The sequence below is a fragment of the Pleurodeles waltl genome, chromosome 7 (assembly GCF_031143425.1).
Source record: "Pleurodeles waltl isolate 20211129_DDA chromosome 7, aPleWal1.hap1.20221129, whole genome shotgun sequence".
Classification (NCBI taxonomy): Eukaryota; Metazoa; Chordata; class Amphibia; order Caudata; family Salamandridae; genus Pleurodeles; species Pleurodeles waltl.
The window spans coordinates 539,071,898-539,093,697 of NC_090446.1; the positions used below are offsets into that span (position 1 = coordinate 539,071,898).

At 47.4% G+C, this 21,800-nt stretch overlaps 1 protein-coding gene across 2 annotated transcripts in view; it reads left to right on the plus strand.

Annotated features, from left to right (window-relative positions):
• The window catches only part of LOC138304314 (zinc finger protein 268-like), an 89,021-nt gene that overhangs the window by 1,250 nt on the left and 65,971 nt on the right, over positions 1–21,800 (plus strand). The window lies entirely within an intron of this gene.

The following is a 21,800-nucleotide window of genomic DNA, read 5'->3' on the forward strand; positions in this document are numbered from 1 at the left end:
AGGATGTCAGCTGCAAGTTAGTATTTAGGGGCATATTTATACTCTGTTTGCTCCGGAATTGCGGCGTTTTTTTTTACGCAAATCCGACGCAAAGCTAACTCCATATTTATACTTTGGCGTTAGACCGGTCTAGTGGCAAAGATCTTGGAGTTTGCGTCATTTTTTAGCGTGGACACCTACCTTGCGTTAATGATATGCAAGGTAGGCGTTCCCGTCTAAAAAATGACTCCAAGGCATGTGCGCCTTATTTAAACTCCCGTGCAAAAATGACGCACGGGAGTGGGCGGGTCAAAAAAAATGACGTCCAGCCGCTTTTGCGTAATTTTTTAACGCCTGGTCAGGGCAGGCGTTAAGGGACCTGTGGGCTCCGAAGGAGCCCAGAGGTGCCCTCCCATGCCCCCAGGGACACCCCCTGCCACCCTTGCCCACCCCAGGAGGACGCCCAAGGATGGAGGGACCCATCCCAGGGAACTGAAGGTAAGTATTTTTTTTGTAATTTTTTTGTGGCATAAGGGGGCCTGATTTGTGCCCCCCTACATGCCACTATGCCCAATGACCATGCCCAGGGGACATAAGTCCCCTGGGCATGGCCATTGGGCAAGGGGGCATGACTCCTGTCTGTGCTAAGACAGGAGTCATTTCAATGGGGTTTGGGAGTAAAAAAAAATGGCGCAAATCGGGTTGAGGCCAATATTTTGCCTCAGACCTGACTTGCCCCATTTTTTGACACCCAAGTTCCATTTTCCCTTACGCCAGCGCTGCCTGGTGTGGGTCATTTTTTTTGACGCACACCAGTCAGCTGCGCCGGCTAACGTCATTCCATAAATAAGGCGCCCGCATGGCGCTTTGGAATGGCGTTAGCCGGCGTTAAATTTTTTGACGCACAACTGCGTTGGCGCAGTTGTGCGTCAAAAAGTATAAATATGGCCCTTAATTTTTTAAAGAACAGACATTGACATGCACCTTATAGTTATTACACACAGTTAAAGTAGAAAAGAAGCTGATCTATACATAACATCAGTTTGTCGTCCTGCTCTGTATCCTGTATCTATAGTGACCATGAAGACTTTATTTCGCTATTAATTGCACTTTTGTTTCATACTTCACATATACATAATCTTTTCCAAAATCCATGTCATACTAATCTCCATACAGCCTACTTAACTATCTTACTGCCGAAATAGGTAACATTGGCTTGCTGGTACTTTGCAAGCTTCCTTGAATATGAGTTACAATTGCATGGATGTGCTAGTATAACCCTATCAGGAATTATGCATTATGCAATAACTGGGAAATTAGTATGAGAAACGTAGTCACTATAAAATTTAAGTAGCACTTTTAGAAGGCCTAGGTCAAGAACAACTTTCAGTGGTAGTCAAAGCCCAAGGTTCAGGCAACGGACAGTTATATATATACCTGTGGTTCCTCAGTTTTAACATGTTAGTTATCCACGTTTTTAGTCTTAATGAATACTTTTATTTGTATTCACCCTTTAGTTTTAGTTGTGTAGCAGTTATACTTAAAGGGACCGAATAGTTAACAAGATCAATCTGAACACACAGATTACTATTTATTGCATTTGCACTTTACTTCTAGCAGTGACATCTTTAATATAGGTCACTCACTTATTGGCAACTAATTAGATCAATGACTTATTTGGTTGTGACATGTTGATTCAGGAGGCGTATCAACAATATATATATCTCTGTTATGTGTATTTATATTGCTTTCCTTGAAAAATGTTTTTATTTATTGAATGGATGTGTTTTCTGATGACCTTTTTGTGGATTTTATTTGTAATGATTTTAATTAATCAGACACATAAAGGAAAGAAAGGTAACAGTGGCAAAAACATAGAGGGCCGGATTTCGATTTCGATGGTTGTGTTACTCTGTCACAACAGTGACAGATAGCCCGTCTGCCGAAATATAAATCACTTTATGTTCTATGGGATTTCTATTTCGACGCAGGGGCTATCGTCACCGTTGTGAGGAGTAATCCGTCCGCCGAATCTAAAGCAGGCCCAAAGTCATTACACAATCCAGACATAGAATATATTATTGATCTGATGGTCAGCATTTGGACTTTTGAACTCCTAGTTTGGCATTTTTTTAAAAGTCTGTTTGTAATTGCGTGTATTTGAATTTTTGTTGGAGGAGCATGACCATGAAATGTAGAAACTAACTAGCGACGGAAATGTAGTAGTAGCAACGTATACTCAGGAAACTATTAGAAAGCACAATGAACAATTTTTTATGGCGTCTTTCATATTGACACAGTCAACAACGTACAGTGCACATTTTAAAATTTACCATGCCATGAAATGAAATGATGTGCCCCGAATCACACATTATGTGATCATTAGCTATAGCTGAGTTTAGTACTCACATGTCTGAGTTCCTCAACATGAAGTTTTTCTTCGTGTTGTTGCCTACTTAACAGTGATAATTTCATTGACGACTTACCAACTGTTGTCTCTTGTTAATCTTGCCCATCCCTTACTAATTTCTGTCTACCTCTCAAACACCTGAATGTGGCACAGGAGTGATGGGGTTTATTTTATGGGGTTTAAAGTTCATTACCTCTGATACAGGAATGACTTTGGTTGACGCCCAACAGTACTCTATTATAGTAAATAATGTCATTGATTAATTACTGCATTTCATAATTGTGCCAACCTAAATGGAGCACCCCAACTAATCTCTTCTTTTCTATATATTGGTTGTACCTGAATAGTGAAGTCTTGCCTTTACCAGGATGGGTATATTACACTGTGCTACTTCTGATTATATGTTGATAATTAATTCGTCAAACCACACAGTCCTCTGAATCGGAAGGAGCTTATTTGAATCCTTTATGTCTTTGCAGAAATTGGTCACTTGCCTGCATGCTATTGGCAAGTAGAAATTTAGCTTTTACAAATGCCAATTCAAAGAGGGCACAGAAAAATATATGGCATTATTAGCAGAGACTCCCTGCTCAAGCAGAAGATTCTCCTTTGCTCCCTTCCCATCATTGTCGTTTGGGTAATTATTTTTTTGATAAACAAGTTTTATTGTTTTTAAAGGAGAGAAAAAAGGGGAAAGAAACATAAAGTAAAGTACAGAACAGAAGACATTTACAATGCAGTAAATTCCAGCGTCAACCCACAATTGACAATAGTATTTGGACAGTAGTATGGGCCAAAAGGTACACCTCGATTTAAATCTTGTTACAACAGTCATAGTCATGTTCTCACCCCGTTCTTATGGCAGCATGTCCACCCATCTTCCCCATATTTTCTCAAATTTCCGCGGGTAGCCTCTGGATTCATATACCAATTTCTCTTGGTTTGCGCACCAGTCAACACCCCTTCTCCACTTTCGGAGTGACGGACCATCGGAGGAGTTCCAGGCAGCGGCGATGTCTCTTTTGGCAACCAGCATGGCTGTAGCAGCCAGAGCTCGCTTCGCCCATGATCCTCCCATTTCCTCCATCACCCCTAGCAGGACTAACTTTGCGGACCTCTGTACCTCTTGTCCCAGGGCCTTCCCCAGTTCTTGGATCACTTTGCCCCAATATATCTGTATCACTTGACAAGTCCAAACCATATGGAAGAAATTAGCAGGCTCGCTCGAGCATCTTGGGCGGAGGGGCGGAGACCCGCTCGGTGTAGTCTGGACAGTGTCAGATATGCTCCGTGTAAGTAGTAGAATTGCACTGTACGGAGTCTAACCGACACTGCCAATACCCTGGGTGCCGTCATAGCCTCCCTCCATTCTGTCTCTTCCAAGGCCCCAACCCATGACTCCCATTTGGCTCTAACTGAGCCCAGGTCCCCGGGAGCGTTGTTAATTAACATTTTATAGATTTGGGAGACACCTTCCCTCCCCCCCCCCAGGTTCCCCATAAGTAGTTTGGCCTCAAGTGGGTTAAATTCTGGCAAGGGCCCTGCGGCTGGCAAGTGGACCCTCCGGGCATTTCTAAGCTGGAGATATCTGAAGAACTGTGCCTGAGTTAGTTGGAAGTCTACCTGTAGGTCTTGAAATGATTTCATAGCTTCTCCTTTCCACACATCTCCCACCAAGGAGATGCCCAGCAGGTCCCATTCTGCGAACCCCTCCAGCGCTGCAGTCGCGCTTAACCACTTCCCCCTCCACATTGGGGTCTGATGGGTGATAACGGTATTCCAGCGGGTATGTCTGAATGCAGCGCGCCACGCCAAGAAAACCACCCTGGTTATCTCCTCCATGTCTCGGGGGAGGGGCTTTCCATACAGCACATTGAGGATATGCGGGAAACCGAGGATCCCCAACTCTACCCGATAGGCCGGGTCACACCATCCCCCATTGAACCAATTGTGGATCACTATTAACTGGGTTGCTAAATAATACAGATAGGGATCCCAGGCCCCCGTCGTATATCCCTTTTCGGCAGTGTTGAGTCGCTACTCTGTGTCTGGCACCCTTCCAGAGGAACAGCCCTGTGGCGCTTTCAAGGGCTCTAAACCAGGAGCGAGGGGAAAATTCTTAAAGGTATATAGGAGCCTTGGCAGGATCATCATCTTGTATAGGGCCACTCGGCCCATCACATTTAGTGGCAGAGTTTGCCATCTCTGCAGGTCTGTTTTGATGTGCGCCAACAACGGTGACAGGTTCTTGGCCCACATCAGTTCAGGCAGAAGGGGCACCCAGGTATTTGAAGCTGAGCCCGCGCAGCGGTATTGTGTCCTGCCAATCAAAGCAGTCATGTGAACTAGCCAGTGGGATCAATATCGATTTGGTAGGGTTCATCTTTAGTCCCGACGCCTGCTCATAGCGCCATAAAAGGCATAGACTACGCGGGCCTGTTATACTGGGCTCCTACATGTACAACAGGACGTCATCTGCATATAGCGCTATCCTATCCTCCTGGGAGTGACCCCAGTTCCAGCCGCGATATACTGGGTCTGTCCTAATCATCTGGGCCAGAGGTTCAATGGCCAGGGTAAACAGAAGTAGGGACAAGGGGCATCCTTAATGCGTGCCCCGATGAACCTCAAAAGTTGAGGACAAGGCCCCGTTGACCTGTACGCGGGCTGTGGGATTGGCGTATAGCACCTGAACCAGAAGACAGAACCTCGGTCCCAAGCCCACGCCCGGAGCACCAAAAAGAGAAACCACCAGTCAACCAAGTCAAAGGCCTTTTCAAAGTCGATAAGGGGAAGGTCTCGGGCAGTCGGCGACGTTCAGCCAGAGCCACGTGTAGTCGACGGATACAAGCCGGGTACTGCGGGTTGCCATGAATCCACATTGGTCTGAGTGGATCAGTTGCGGCAGAACCCTCTTGAGAAGGGCGGCAAGGATAGCGGCAAAGGTTTTTACTTCAGTATTGATCAGCGATACAGACCTATAATCTGCACAGTGCGGCAAGGGGGGTTGGGTTTTGGGGAGTACTACACTGGTGGCGGCATCTAACTCTCGGGGGAAGGATCCATGACTTTCCACTTCTGTAAAGAGTTTTAACAAATATGGTTTTAAGTCTTCCCTGAAAGCTTTGTAATATTCCGAGGGGAACCCGCCGGGGCCCGGCGTTTTCCCGGAACCTAGTGTCGAAGTGGCTGCCCCTATTTCCTCTGCATTAATAGATTCGTCCAAGATCCGCACCTCTACCGTGGGTAGTCGTGGGAGGGGAACCTCGTCCAACAGTCGACGGGGCTGACACAGATCGATCAGTGCAGACGCTTGGTATAGTGTTTGGTAATACCTGGCAAAGGTATTCGCTATTTCTCGGTGTTTCGCAACGAGATTCCCCTCCCCGTCGTAGATTTCAGGGACAATCCTGGTGGTGAGATACCAGCCAATATAGCATTTTCCCCGTTTTGTCCCCCCACCCATAGATTTTCGCCATTGTAGCCCTCCACAGGTGCTTCGCCGCCTACAGGGATTGATCTCGGATTTCTTCACGGATTAGGAGTAGTTGTCGCCCCGCCCCTACAATTGAGTTTGTTGCATTCTCGTTTTCGAGACCCATCGCCCAGAGCTCCAGCTGTTCAATACGCTGGGCTCATGCGCGTTCTTGGTCTTGTATCAGGCTTTTAGCCGTACCCTGCAGCACCACCTTACTCGCCGCCCATAAAGTGCCCGGGGAGGTTACTGACCCTTCATTCAATTCAAAGTACTCTCGCTGTGCTTGCCGCAGCTGCTCACTGTAACTCCTGTCTTGGAGGTACCACATGTTTAATCGCCACATGGGACGGGACTGAGACCGAGCGGGACCCATGACGAACCGAAGTGGGGCATGGTCAGAGATTCCCCTGGCTAGTATTTCAATGTGAGAGAGAGCTGCGCAGTCCGTGCTTGGTAGTAGCACCAGGTCAATTCTGGATTGCGAGCCATGGTCTGCTGAAGTGTGGGTAAATTGTCGCCGTCTTGGGTGCCATACCCTCCAAGCATCACAGAGCCCGTCGCAGAGAACCATCCAGTGATTCCCGCTGCTGTTGCGTGTCTGTATACGGAGAGCAGACCGGCTACATCCAAGGCCAGATCTGGGGTTGCGTTAAAGTCACCTCCCACCATAGTAAGCCCAGGTGGTAGGTCTAAAAGTAACTTGGTGAGGTCCTCGAGGGTTCTACGAACCAGTGAAGGAGGAGCATAAACACTGACCATGTTAACTGTGGCTCCCTCAACTTTGCCAGTGATGGCCACATAGCGCCCCTGTCGGTCTCTCCACACCTGGATGTTTCTCATGGGAAATGTCTGGTGCAGTAGTACGGCCACCCCCACGATCCGCCGCGTGAACCATGCATGGTTCACCCTATCAAAACCCCTGCGGGTCAAGAAGGGGCAGTTCTCTCCCAGGAGATGTGTCTCCTGCAGCAGGAGTATCTCCGGTCGATATCGGTGTATGAAGGCGAACACTGCGGTACGCTTAATCTTGTCTAGGAGGCCATTAACATTCCACGAGATGACCTGTGTCTGATTCATGGGGGCGGGTGGTTGGAAAGTTCCCATAGTGACTACCAAAACTCTCTTTTGCTGGGCCTGGGGATCTTGGGGAACCTTTGTCTTGTCCCTGTCGCCGCGGAGCATGTGCCCCTACTGTGTCGGTTGAATCTCTACGTTCCCTGCTCTGTACATTAAATAATAAACACAAACATTGCAATAACATAAAAACTGTAACATCGGCCTTTAAAACAGGCCTGAACTCCCTCGCCCCCCAATTCCGACCCCACCCCATACTTCCCCCCAGAAGCATCTGTCATCCATATATAGCACCTCACTTCTGGAACTAGTGAGGTGAACCGTCAACTGATAGGGCAGCAGTGGTGGTGGACCCCTTCATAATGTCGAATCAAGTACAGAAGCACAGTAAACGGTAATTGATTAAGCTTGACATAGTTTCATCAACCCAGCAGTCTGTTTCCTTCTTAGAGGTTTCTCATTGGTGAGATCACAGCACCGGACTGCGGGACAAGGCCGTGTCTTCCAGGGGCCCCGATTGGGCCCGCCTCGCACTCTGCGGGTCTTGGCCCCCCCCAGGCGTCCTCAGAGTCTTCCAGTGGTCGTGGGCTCCGCGGTTCCACCTGGCTGGTCTCCAAAGGTGAGTCCGAATGGGATCCGTGTCGCACCCTGCGCCGCCGCAAGCACATGCGACAGCGTCAATCGGGTTGCTGCCCCTTCTGGTGACTCAATAGTGCTTCCCGCAGGGGTCTAGACCCATCTCTGTATGGACCCAAAGGAACCTCCTCCATCAACCAGGTCCATGCCGTGGCCGGCTGATAAAAAAATAAGTCTTATTACTGTAGACCACACGGAGTCTTGCCGGAAATAGAAGACGGTACTGAATGTCCATTGTTCTCAGCTTCTGTTTCACCTCAGTGAATGAGCGACGCTGTTGTTGTACTTCTCGCGTGTAGTCGGGAAAAAGGAGGACCTTCGCCCCGTTGCAGAAAAGGTCTCCTTTAGAGCGCGCTTCTTGCAGCACCGCGTCTCTGTCCTTAAAATTGAAGAGACGAAGTATCACTGATCTGGTTGGGGAGCCCGGTGGGGGTTTCGACTGCAAGGCCCTGTGGGCTCGCTCGATCGCAAACCATGGTGTGAGGCTATCTGCTGGCATCCAAGAGCGGAACCAATCCTCCAAGTACGCGGCCAAGGATGATTCTGCTGTGGTTTCAGAAAGGCCCACCATACGAAGGTTGTTATGCCTAGACCTGTTTTCGGCGTCTTCAGCTCTCCGGTGCAGCTCCGATGTGCGAGTCATCAGCGCGGAGACTTGAGCCTTGAGAGCGGTCACGTCGTCTCCCACCTTGGAAATCCTGGATTCGGCTTCTGTAATTCGGGCTGTGGCATTGCGGAGGTCCTGCCGGATCAGGGCCACGTCTACCCTAACTTCTCCTATCTTGGATTCAACGGCCACTTGGGATTCCTGGATCGCTTGAAGAATCGTTGCCAGGTCACCACATGTCGTCTGTGGTTCGCCACCTTCGCTTGGGGCACGATCTTCTATCCGGGACCCAGTTGCACCTGTGGTGAATTGGTCCATGTGTGTTTGCGTCGCCATCTGCTGTGCCGACTTGTCCTTGCCCATGGCGTTTCAGCCCTGGTCTTCGTCCCGCAGGAGCCTCAGTGGCTGGCTCCGCAGCGCAATCCGGTGGGGTCGCCACATATGAGTTCAGGGCCAAGGGTATTTCTGTCTGGGCCCCAGGTCCGCCGGGTCATCCCACACTCCCCGGGTCAGCCAAGCGATATCGAGGACCCAGGAAGCTGCAGTCCTTTGACAGCTAGCCTGTTTTCTTTCAGTAGTTGGCATTCCTAGGAAGGTGCCCCCGCTCCTACCAGCGCTCCAGACCACCCCCGGGGTGACTTCCAGGTCTCAGTCACACACTGAGGGGTTGGGAGAGTGGGGGGCCAAGGGAGAAAAGGGCCAGCTTCCGCCACTCAGCCAGGAATTACTACCCCGGTCCGGGTGTCCCTCTCCAGCGAGGAAGAGAGAGGGGAGAAACATGAGAGAAGTCTCCTTTCCTCCAGCAGCACGGGTCCTTCACTCCTATATCCGGGTGGCCGCCCCAGCCAACGGCTCACCCCTGTGTAGTGCTTCTCAGATTTAGCCTCTAGCGGGGCACGATTCCTCTCCCATCGCGAGGAGGCCTACGGGTGCGCATTGGCTTTGCCGCGCCCCAGGCCTCTGTATGCTGTGTGCTGCGGCGCCTGCTCACAGCCTGGACTCCAGGGCTCAGGCCGCCGCGGGCCGTTATTTCGCCCGTGTCCGGGCCAAAGGCTGGTGAGATCCTCTCTCCTCCGCCCCCTGTCCCAGGAGGGGGGGCGGCTGAGAACTGTAGATCCCAGTTCGTCTCCGGCCGAACCTGGCTGCGACCCGACGTCGGCAGCACGGCGCGCCGCTCTTCACCACACTGAAGCGGCGCACCGCTTCTCTCCACACTGAAGCGCTGCGGCTGGGTACGCGGACGCACATGAGCTGCCGCGGCGTCCCCGGCTCCCAGCGGCCTGCACCGGACCTTTACCTGCTGTCCTCCATCTTGGTCGCAGGCAGCTGCGGCGATCCACCCGTCTGCGCTCGGGTCGAAGGGTCGAAAAAGTTCATTTTCTTATCTCCGGGGAGGCAGCAGGGCCCCGGGTGTCTGTCAGTGATGCTGATGGGGATGGATTGTGTTCTTTACAGGAGGCGGGTGACGGAGGGGTCCAGAGCACTATGAAAGTGCGACCGCCATCTTGACACCTTGTCCACGCCCCCCCTCGTTTGGGTAATTAATGTAGACTGGAGCAGAACGATGAGTCTTTATTCCTCCGCTGCTTGCCTGTGTCGAATTTCCAAACCCTGTCCATCTCATCAGCAGGCAGCCAAGTACCTTTCACACCATTGTGGGTGGATAAGTATGTAGCTGGTCTCTCTTGTTCCTCCATTGCCCAGGGTCTACAGAGTTACTTTGCATCCTCCAGCAAAAGTGTCTCTTCTGCTGTAGAAGCAACAGGTGTTTGGGAACCTCCTTCCTCCAAACTCTGTGTTATCATTCATGCTACTGGACAAGACCTCCTGCATGTGCTGCTTCAGGATCCTTCCAATTGTGTACCAGCAAAAGTGCAAGACCAGAGGCTTTTAGGTGTTAGAAAGAAAGAATGGTGCATAGCCCGAGGCCATCCTCAGTAGACGTTGCAACTTGTGTAGCCAAGGACCATACCACCCATTTGTAGCAGAATTTGTCCCTGCCCTGCTTACAGCCAGGCCATTCAACATATAATGGCAGGAATAAGGTTGTAAACCTCGGGCTGCCTTTCTTCTGCTGAGTGGGATGAGGTGTGCAGGCAATAAAAAGATGACAGACAGCCACTGTTAGGCAAATATATTGAGTCCATCATATGTTACTCTAATTTTTGTTTGCCAAGGTGCTGATGCACTCTAGTTTAAGGCCCATATGTATGAAAGGAATTTGCATTTCTTAACGGTCCGAATCGCTATATGCAAAACTGCCTTTCCTAATGTACAAAGGCCAAAGCAGCGTCGCAAAATGCGATTTCTACCCAGGGGAAATCGCATTTTGCGATTCCCACAATAGGAAATCCCAAAGAGGGATTTCCTATTTGTGATTCAGAAACTGCATATACGTAGCATTTCCTAATTGCGTGTATATAGCATTTCCGAGTTGCAAAAAATGGGAAATGCTATTACCATCAACTTGGATCTGATGGTAATCAGATGAAAACTTCAAAAAGGCACCCAAAATGCATCAGGATCATTCCCAATGGTGGCTTTGGACATCCTGGCAAGGAGGATAAGGACTTTGCAGGTAAGTGTAAAAATATATGTGTGTGTGAGTGTGTTAGGGCAAGGGTGTTTTTTAGGGTTTAGGGTGGGCGTGGGATTTTTGGTGCCAGGGGTTTTAAGTGATTTGAGTGGGTATGGGTTTTTGGGTGGGTATAAAAATATTTATATAAATATATATTTTTTAAATATGTATTTTAAAAAAAGGGATTTTACTTACCTGTTAATTGTTTTAGCCACACACATGCTTTCACCATGTACGCCTTTACAACACAAAATTGTAAAAAGATAAGGGTTTATACTTAACCTGTGAAGAAACTAACATTTTAGCTATAGAGGCATGCGTGGAAAAGAGATAGTCATGGTAAAGACTTGGGTGGTAATGGCATGCATGGTTCTGTCATACATTATCCATTTTCAAATACTCCACTCGGCTAACAAAGCAGTATCCTGCATCCAGTCTAATATTGCTGAATAGTTCCTTAGTGTGTTTGTGGCTAGCTTCAGTGCGGTTTGTCAGGGCGTCCTTAAGTTGGTGGTGGCATTTGTTTGCGGCAGACTTGAAAGTGGCTCGGTCTGTGGTGTCTCCGCTGGTGCGCCATCTTCTCTATAGTAGTTTGTAGCTGTGTTTCATTGACCTGAGTTCTGGTGTATACCAGCAGACTTTGCTTGGTAGCTCTGTGGGTCCTAGCTTGTTTGATGGGGTGACTTGGTTGGCTGGGTTGGTGATCAAGGTGGTGAAGTTCTGGACTGCTGTTGTTCCAGCTTAGTTGCGGGGTCTGGCTGGGTGTTGTTGAGGTTTTCCATCAGTTGGGTCTGTGTTACTTTGTTCTAGCTGCCGAAGGTGTTGTTGGGGGGCTGGTGGCTGTACATGGTGACCCTGCAATGGTGAAGTGGACCATGGAGTGGTCGGACCAGGTGAGTCCTGTGGCACGCTGTATTTGACTCTGTCGCTGGCCTTGAATCTCAGGTCCAGTGTGTGTCTTGCTCTGTGTGTGGAGACAGTGACCAGCTGGGTCAGGCCGATATTGCTCATGCATTCCAGGAGGTTGGCAAAGTTAGTGTCTGTGGGGTGATCCAGGTGGAATTTGAGGTCTTCTAGGAAGATGTAGTGCTTGGAATTGATAGCTAGTGGGGCGATGAAGTCAGAAATGGCATTCTAGTAACTGGTACGTGGTACTAGGGAGTTTGTAGGCAAGGGTGACTTTGATGGTCGTTCTGTCATTGGTGTGGATTTGGAAATTGAGGTGTTCCATGGTCGGTGTGATCTTGTCCTCGGTGGTGGTACATCAGATTGTTTCTTTGTGGGTGTTGGCAATGCCTCTGCCATGTTTGTTGCTGCGGTTTTGGTGTGCCAGCTCCAGCATGTGGGTGTTACAGCGGCGGTGTCAGGGGTGGAGAAAGGGTTTTGCCAGGTGCCTGTGATGACAGTCGCATCAGGGGCAGGGGTGGTGTTGTGTCCCCGACTTCAGTGACATGTTTACAGAGAGTCCAGGAATTGAGCAGGAGGCAAAGGAGAGGTTATGGGAGATTTGCTGTCACAGAAGTGGGAGTGGTGCAGGTATCTGTGGAGGCAGGAGTGTTGAGTTGCAGGTTAACAGCCCTGCCATTGAGTGAGGGGAAGCAAGGCAGCAGTTTTTGTGGTGCCTGGGGTCCAGGGCCTGCAGTTTGACAGTGGAGTACCTGTGGGTGGTCCGACAGCCAGGTTTCTGGGCGCGGTCCGGCGCAGACAGGCAAACCTAGGGCACGCCTCCGGCATCTGTTACCTGACCTTTTTACCTACACCAATATTATTCTACTCGTCTTTGCTTCCCCAAAATACATACTTGTTCCCATGGTATTTATTTGTAATGCTTTACATTGCCATACAACAGTCTTGTGAGTTCCATGATATTATAAGCATTGCCTGCAGCATACAGAAATGAGTGCAATCGCCCTTACCTTGTATAATACCCTTACAGCGTGTCTTTACAAGTTAGAAACTGGCATGATTTGCAAATGTGGCCACTATTTCATTTGTGTTGTTAGCTAATGGGTGCCATTTTGATACTGGTTCGCAAGCCTATTTTTGTCCGAGTGTGCCCCTGATTATTTGACATGTTCTTGGCTATTCAGAGTAGTCTAAGGTAAGGTCATTATATGACTTAATTCTAGTGATCCTGGTTTACAGGTTTGACTGCATATATCTTTGTAGTTTAGCCATTTCTCCTTAATCCAATTTTCCAAAGCTGTCTTTGTATCCGGATTTTTTAGCCTAGTGTACATCATCTTCAGCAGAAGAGTCTGGCAGTAGCTCTGAAACATCTGCTCCTCTGCTACCACTTGACATGGCAGAGGTGATCACAATGCAGAATTAGGCCCTAAATGCCATTAAATGAAGTGAGGCTGTGTACCCGGCTCCCCGGACGTTGCAGGGCGGGGGAAGGCTGGAGTGGCAGCATTCCTGGTGTAGGCCACAGAAGCAAAGGATGTGGCGGCCTGTCGCTTCTTTTCACACTTTCCCCGCCCCCCTATCCCCCCCGTCTCCCCCCAAAATGTTTGCAGTGGCATCGCTTCTTTTCGTCCCTAGAAAGTCTCACATTAAATGCCCCCACGGCACGCTTTTACTGAACGCCTCCAGGCTGGTTTGTGTGTGTTCTTTGGCATGGACCCATAAATGCCAGTCAGAGTCTCTGTGGAAATAGCAAGTGAATGAAAACAGCTGCCTTTTGACTCTGTGTGAACCAACATGATGCATTAACCCCCCCCCCCCCAGCCATAGTTCCCTCTAAGCAGTCGCGCACAATGTGTTTACCTCCGCGCATTTTGCCCGAAGCAGCACACACTTTGTGAGATTCTTTGGCTGCATTAACATGTTTCTGCAAAGCTTCTTAAGTGACTCTTCCTTTCTCTCAGTTTAGAATTGAGGAAGACATGCAGAGTCGAACAGACAATATGTTTTTACAGATGGGCAAGGTGACACTGCCGTTTTATATAGTGCAAACTCTATCAAAAGGTATTCGAGTACTTTACATTATCACCAGTTTTGTTTCACAGAGTACCTTTTTTATTGAGATACAGGCGAAATATGTCATTAGAGGACAATCACCGGATGTTTAGCTGACAGAGACCGGAACTCTGTTCAGCTTTGGTCATAACACCACATCCTTTCTCCTGCCTGGGGGCTGAACTGATCTTTATCTATAACACCCGCTAGTCAGAAAGTTGTGTGTGTGTGGAGGCTTTTCCATTCATTAAGAAATGGCCGTGAAACTATGGCAGTTGTGAAGCCATGTACATAAACTTTGCACACGGCCACTTCCACTCATAAGTGCACAGTTCATGCTTGGTAGTTGGAAGTTCCCTGCGGCAGCTTTATTAGATTTTATCACAATCCCCAATTTCTCAGTGACAAATCAATGGAATACTGTACTGCCAACAGGTCATAAATCACAAATACAGTCATAAATCATTCAAACAGGGAGGTCCATTTAATCATAAATCAAACTGCCACATTGACGCATGGTCATAAATCAAATAACAAATCACTCCAGTATACCATTACTACAGGGAGTGCAGAATTATTAGGCAAATGAGTATTTTGAGCACATCATCCTCTTTATGCATGTTGTCTTACTCCAAGCTGTATAGGCTCGAAAGCCTACTACCAATTAAGCATATTAGGTGATGTGCATCTCTGTAATGAGAAGGGGTGTGGTCTAATGACATCAACACCCTATATCAGGTGTGCATAATTATTAGGCAACTTCCTTTCCTTTGGCAAAATGGGTTAAAAGAAGGACTTGACAGGCTCAGAAAAGTCAAAAATAGTGAGATATCTTGCAGAGGGATGCAGCACTCTTAAAATTGCAAAGCTTCTGAAGCGTGATCATCGAACAATCAAGCGTTTCATTCAAAATAGTCAACAGGGTCGCAAGAAGCGTGTGGAAAAACCAAGGCGCAAAATAACTGCCCATGAACTGAGAAAAGTCAAGCGTGCAGCTGCCACGATGCCACTTGCCACCAGTTTGGCCATATTTCAGAGCTGCAACATCACTGGAGTGCCCAAAAGCACAAGGTGTGCAATACTCAGAGACATGGCCAAGGTAAGAAAGGCTGAAAGACGACCACCACTGAACAAGACACACAAGCTGAAACGTCAAGACTGGGCCAAGAAATATCTCAAGACTGATTTTTCTAAGGTTTTATGGACTGATGAAATGAGAGTGAGTCTTGATGGGCCAGATGGATGGGCCCGTGGCTGGATTGGTAAAGGGCAGAGAGCTCCAGTCCGACTCAGACGCCAGCAAGGTGGAGGTGGAGTACTGGTTTGGGCTGGTATCATCAAAGATGAGCTTGTGGGGCCTTTTCGGGTTGAGGATGGAGTCAAGCTCAACTCCCAGTCCTACTGCCAGTTCCTGGAAGACACCTTCTTCAAGCAGTGGTACAGGAAGAAGTCTGCATCCTTCAAGAAAAACATGGTTTTCATGCAGGACAATGCTCCATCACACGCGTCCAAGTACTCCACAGCGTGGCTGGCAAGAAAGGGTATAAAAGAAGGAAATCTAATGACATGGCCTCCTTGTTCACCTGATCTGAACCCCATTGAGAACCTGTGGTCCATCATCAAATGTGAGATTTACAAGGAGGGAAAACAGTACACCTCTCTGAACAGTGTCTGGGAGGCTGTGGTTGCTGCTGCACGCAATGTTGATGGTGAACAGATCAAAACACTGACAGAATCCATGGATGGCAGGCTTTTGAGTGTCCTTGCAAAGAAAGGTGGCTATATTGGTCACTGATTTGTTTTTGTTTTGTTTTTGAATGTCAGAAATGTATATTTGTGAATGTTGAGATGTTATATTGGTTTCACTGGTAATAATAAATAATTGAAATGGGTATATATTTTTTTTTGTTAAGTTGCCTAATAATTATGCACAGTAATAGTCACCTGCACACACAGATATCCCCCTAACATAGCTAAAACTAAAAACAAACTAAAAACTACTTCCAAAAATATTCAGCTTTGATATTAATGAGTTTTTTGGGTTCATTGAGAACATGGTTGTTGTTCAATAATAAAATTAATCCTCAAAAATACAACTTGCCTAATAATTCTGCACTCCCTGTATACATCACATGACCAAGCACTTTTATGATGATTAATAACCAAGTTAGCGCCTGCTTCAATCCAGCGTTTATCGTTTGTGACTGGGGTCCTTGAGCTGGAGCTTTACCATTTGTGCAGGGGGGAGAGGTATTCCACCATCTCCTAACTTTAGGCCCAGCATGCTACCTTGGATTATCAGGTGTGCCCTGCCGACCAGTGTGCATGCTGAGAGTGCTGTGTTGTGCGCCCCTTCACCCTCTCTGACCGCCTTACCCTGCAGTGAGGCATCCCAAGATAAGAACCAGGTCTGGCACCCCGTGGTGGTCTCTCAAACTCCTTGAGCTCCATTAGCTGCCTCTTTTTCACCGCTTTTTTGCCCTTTGATGCTGCAACGATCTCTTGTTTGTTGGGTGTAGGTGGGTCTCGCAATCCAACTGCGCCGTGCCACCCCGAAGCAGTGGCTGGCCCCCGCTTTGGAGGCATGATGCCTTGAGGGCGTGATTCAAAACATGCTTGGCCTCCCATTGGCCGGCCGTTCGTGCCACTTTGCTGGCTTTTGGCACCCTTGCTCTTCCTGCTTACCTTCACCAAACGGGAGCAGATTGTCAATTCTGCCCCACTATTGTCCCTCAACCCTCGGGACAAGCCATTGCTGGACCTTGTGGCGTGTACTGGACTGATCCCTTGAGCTCTCTACGGGTGCGGGCCCCTTTCATTTTCTTCATTTGTGTGTGTGTGTGTTTTTTTTTTGTTATGCTCTACTTGTTCTTTGTGTGAACCTACTACATTTTTTGGCTGGCATCTATGTTCCCGATTCCCCAGGTGTTGCAGGACGAGGAAGGCTGGAGTGACGGCATTTGTGGTGTAGGCGACAGAAGCAAAGGACGCGGTGGCCTGTTACTTCTTTTCACACATTTTTCTCCCCACCCCCAAAATATTTGCAGTGGCATCACTCCTTTGCGTCCCTGGAAAGTTGCACATTAGTTCAAATTCGAAATGTTAAATCAGGTGTTAAGTGTTGATTTGGATTAAAAAGGATTGCTTTAGCCGTGGAGTTTGATTATCTGAAGATGAATGAATGCCAAGGTACGGCAGTGTATATTGAAGGTTTCTTTGTAAAAAACATATTTTTGAGTTCTTTGTCGGACTGCATGCCTTTCAAAAGGCCCATAGCTCTAGACAGGTTCAAGTAACAGAGCAGAAACAGAGAGGGGATACTTTGCAGCTACAAATGAACTTACTACAGTGACCAGTCAGCGCGCCTAATGTACCCACTTTATTCAAACCACACCCATAGGCTAGCTTTCCTGTTTAACTAAAAATAAAGATTTTATGGTAATTAACCCCAAAAGTAGTTATTTTTTCACATCACTCAAATCAAGCTACCTTCTGCCTCAAAGGTTTTAGTAATTGATGATTCACGGTGACTGTATATGCTGCATGTAACTTGCAGTCTTTCACCATTCCGGGGTCGATGAAGGAGTGCTCCTCACTTGGGTAAAACTCCATTTGCTTAGCTGCCGGTGAGATGTTAAATGCTGATCGCAGCCTAAACCCCCTGTTTGCGTAGGGATTACAGGTGGCTGGCTTGGCTGTTAGAGCCTGTGCATCAGCCGAACCCTGAAAAAGTTTGCGATGTAAATCATACAGCAAATATCACATAAAATATCTTAAAGTCTCTTTATAATTAAAAAAAAAAAAGTTTTTTTTGTTAGACGTGCAAGCTTTGACATTAGTCACATTATAGCGCTTCACTGAGAAGGTCTTATTAAAAGTGATAGTTTTGAAAAAAAAATGAATTTACAACCATTCCGGACCCCTTTCCTACACGGGGGACAGTCTGTTAATGAACCAAGACAAAAGACAATTGTCATGTGTGCGAAGTTTCTGGTGTGCCTTTGAGGCGCTTGAAGTGTTCTCTCCGTTGTTTAAAAAGACATATATGTCAGCGATGTTGTATGACAACGCAAATGCCATTGGAGTACTTTACTCGTCTGGAGCCGTGTCCACAGCAGCATATAGTAAGCATGTCAAAACCCACAACGTTGTGTTGGATCTGGGCAATACCTACTGGATGATGCAGTACAGTATAAAGTTTTCTTTTAACATGGAGCCTGGATCTGTCAGATGTGCAGACTTATACCCAAGCATACCTATAGACAAAAGTGGCAAGGTGAATCATTGAGTGGAACAACCCCATCCTTTAGACTCTTTTATGCAAATACTGACATCATCGTAGGTGAAACCATCAGCCAAAGACATCCTAGCAGGACCGGAATCTGCACGCAACCTAGCAATATGGGCTGAAAGAGACAGGTTTTATTTTCTCCTAACTTGTTTGCAACTTCATTTCGTTGACCATGATAGTCAAAGCTGTGAATTGTGGTTCGCTATGACCAGAGCTGCTGGAATGATGTGCTGTGCAGCATCTGTGTTTTACGCATAATTATGGATTTGCCACTTAAATCATCTTGTGCTGCATAATCTGCAGATTTCACCCAAAAAAAAATTCGACTTCAAACTGATCAAAACCTACTAAAAACATGGTGCCATATGTTGCCACACAGTGGAAGGTTCTTTACAAAGATTGAACAATTATTCTTTTGCATAAATACACCCCACATCAATCCACTCAATGCCATATAACAACAATAATCCACATAAGTACACTCCACACCATGCCACATTATTCCACTCAGCACAATTTCCCACACAGTTCCACGCCACACAATTCAGCGCCCCACAATTCCATTCTACACCAAACCACATAATTCCACTCCACAGCACAATTCCATTCCACACCACACCTATCCAATCCACAACACAGAATTCCACATCATACCATAAAATTCAATTCCACACCACATAAATCCACTCCACTACATGCCACTCCACGACACACAATACCACTACATTTAATTACACTTGTTACACAGTCTCACTCCATGTAATTCTAGTACACTCAATACCACATAATTACTATCCACATAATTCCACTGCATTCCATGCCACATAATTCCATTACACATAACTCCCCTCAGCACCACACAATTCCACGCAGCCCAATTACACAACAAACAATTACAATCCAACCCACATACATCCACTCCACACCACATACATCCACTCCAATCCATAACACATGGCTAAAAAAAAATAACATTACCAATGCCAATAGCTAACCAATAGCCAAGACCAATTGGCTTTGCCAATGCTTGGGTTGTTGAGTGTGTGTGGCCATTCACCTGTGCACGTGAAGTTACAGTAGATGTTGTAGTACCCAGGATAATGTGCTGCATGGCTAAATACTCATAAGGTCTCAAAATTAAGACCTGTTAGCTTTGCCAATGCTTGTTTTTTTCAGTTCACTACCTTCTCACGATATAAAGATATTAAAACATATCTGCCTTCCCCCCATGGTTTTCATATTTTATCCCATTTCTTTGGACACTCACTCCCTTTCTATATTGATGTTTCAGTAACCATGCATGAATCCATTCTTTTTTAAATCGGTATCATTCTTAATCATTGTTGTGGACAGGAATTGGACCAGAGCTACATATCCACCATACTCCACAGTGTCGTATGGATTCATTTAGTACCTGATTATAAATGGAGGCTCCAATCAACCAATGACGATTGTTATTTTATTAAATTCACACAAAAAATGAAAACATTCACTTTGAGGTATGCACCACTTCATTGCCTTTTTTTTAATTGCCCTTTACTGAAAGTTTACATGTTAAGGAAGATATCATCCAAGTTTTGTTTTTGCACATTTTGCTCCATAAACTAGTATAGAGCCCACCCCCGGGACATAGCGAGGCACACGACACGCAACAGTGCAGTAAAGTGATTGCTGGGCCAGTGCTTATTATTATAAAAAGAAAAGCTCTTACTTGCACAAAAAAATCAATACAACACACTAACCAAAAAGTATATCAAGTCCCCGAGTTACTGGCGTATGTTGATAATTCCATGCTGTATCTTACACTGCCCACGTCCCCTCCCTTCTTTGCTCTAGAGTTGCTGTGGTGTGGGTAGAAGTACAGGGGCAGCACTTTTCTCCCCTGGTTACCAATATTTAACATCAGTAGTTCTTCGACAGCAGTAGCACTCAGTCGTTCGCCCTTGTTCTGGGTCTGTGGCAGACCTTAGGTTGTCCTCCTACTCTTCTGTTCGTGTTCCTCCCTCGCAGGGTGGGGGTGCACCCGTTATCTGGGTGTTCTGCATCTGTCTGACAAGTGTGTAGTGCATGGCAGTGTCCTGGAAATAGCGCCGACATGTAGCTCTCGTCAGAGGGCAGTCCTCTTTTGGGCGAACAGCATTGGCAGCAGGTGGGGCCTTCAGTCGGAGTCCATCCTCCTCTTGGACGGATGACCCTTTGCGGGGCTTCTCTGGAAGAAGACATCAATGAAGTCTTCTGTCAGGCTCGGGCTCAGGTCCGGGGCCGCCAACTGGGCAGCTTCGAGGCACTTATGGGCAGCGGCGAAGGAATCCAATTTGGCATACTTTGGGATAGTGCCGCAGGCAGCCACTCAGTCGCTTCGGCCTCAAAACTGTAGCTTTCACTTTCTGTGGTGTAGTCTGCATGTGCACTGAATGGACAGGAGCAGGGTCCGTTCAGCACTCTTGGACCAGTGGCATGACTTCACAGGTTTGTTCTTCCATGGCCCACACTCGGATACAAGTAGGCACATGCAGCTGCTGTGTTGGCGAGTTACTTCAGGCTCACGAGCCAGTCCCACAAGTCAAGTTTGGTCTGTCTTCATTAGCGCAGACCTCTTTGGCAGACATAGGCAAGTGCCACAGCTGCAATTGTTTGGTCGAGGGGCAGATCCACTCGTGCACATATAGGCAGTACTACAAATCCTCTGCTTTGGCATGAGTCACTGAGCTTGAGTTAGGAGCATGTCTGTCCCACTCTTCACAAGTCTGTGGTGGACTGTCCTACACCACAAAGGTCAGCTGCTCTTTTCCACACCTATAGGCAGCTCCTCCTGCAGGGATGGCTCGTTTTCCCCCCCTTCTTTCATTCAGGGCTGTCTAGCCATTTCCAGTACAGTGAAAACTGTTTTTCCTCCAGATCAGACTCCTGGTGATACCACTTACCTCCAGGAAGCTGGTTGTCAGGCAGAGACCCACTCTGGTTGCGCAGTAGTCCTCTGGGTGCTCCATGAAGCACCTTCTCCTTGGTCAAAGAGAACTTGGAACTGGAACAACAAGTGGGTCAACAGCTTCTACTTTTAAACATGGGTGGCAGACAAGATGTGTTTTCTCTCTGCTCATACAGGATAAGTTTAGGTCAGTTCCCCTTTGGTATGTCCATATCAGGCTGTCTTCGAGACTCATCCTTTTCCCTAGAGTGATGTTCATCACAGCAGGCTCAACTCCAAGCAAGAGATTCACAGAAAAGTGTCAGCAGTCTCCACCTGACTATAGCCACTCCTGACAGTGATCTAGACGAGAGACAAAGACTGACACCCTCTTAAAGGACCCTTTCCACTCTGACAAAAGGAGCAGCAGTCCCACCCTGTGAGGGGGCAGGGATTAAGTGCAGATACTTACCTTTAAAGAGTCCCGACATAGTGAAGGTCCACACAGAACCCCCACCTGAAAAGGGAAAGAGTACATCAAGGGAGAAAAATGTTGAAGACTAGGCCAACACCGAAAGAAATGTCGAAAGAAAGAAAGGACACAAACAGAGAGACAAGAGAAATGCAGAGGAGAAACACAAGTAACAATAGACTACTACTTGCAGAAGGAGGAGGGCGGAACTTCAAGGAGGAACGAGATGGAGGACGCAAAAGAGGGGCTGAGGAAGGAAGGCGAGGCAGCAGACAGAATGACACTGGGAGGAACCAAAGTCGAGATAAGACCCGCTCAGAGAGCAGCAGCCAGACCAGTCCTAGATGAGCAAAGAAGCTTGAGAGGAGATAACATTTGTGGAATACCTGCGAAGCACGGAGGCGAA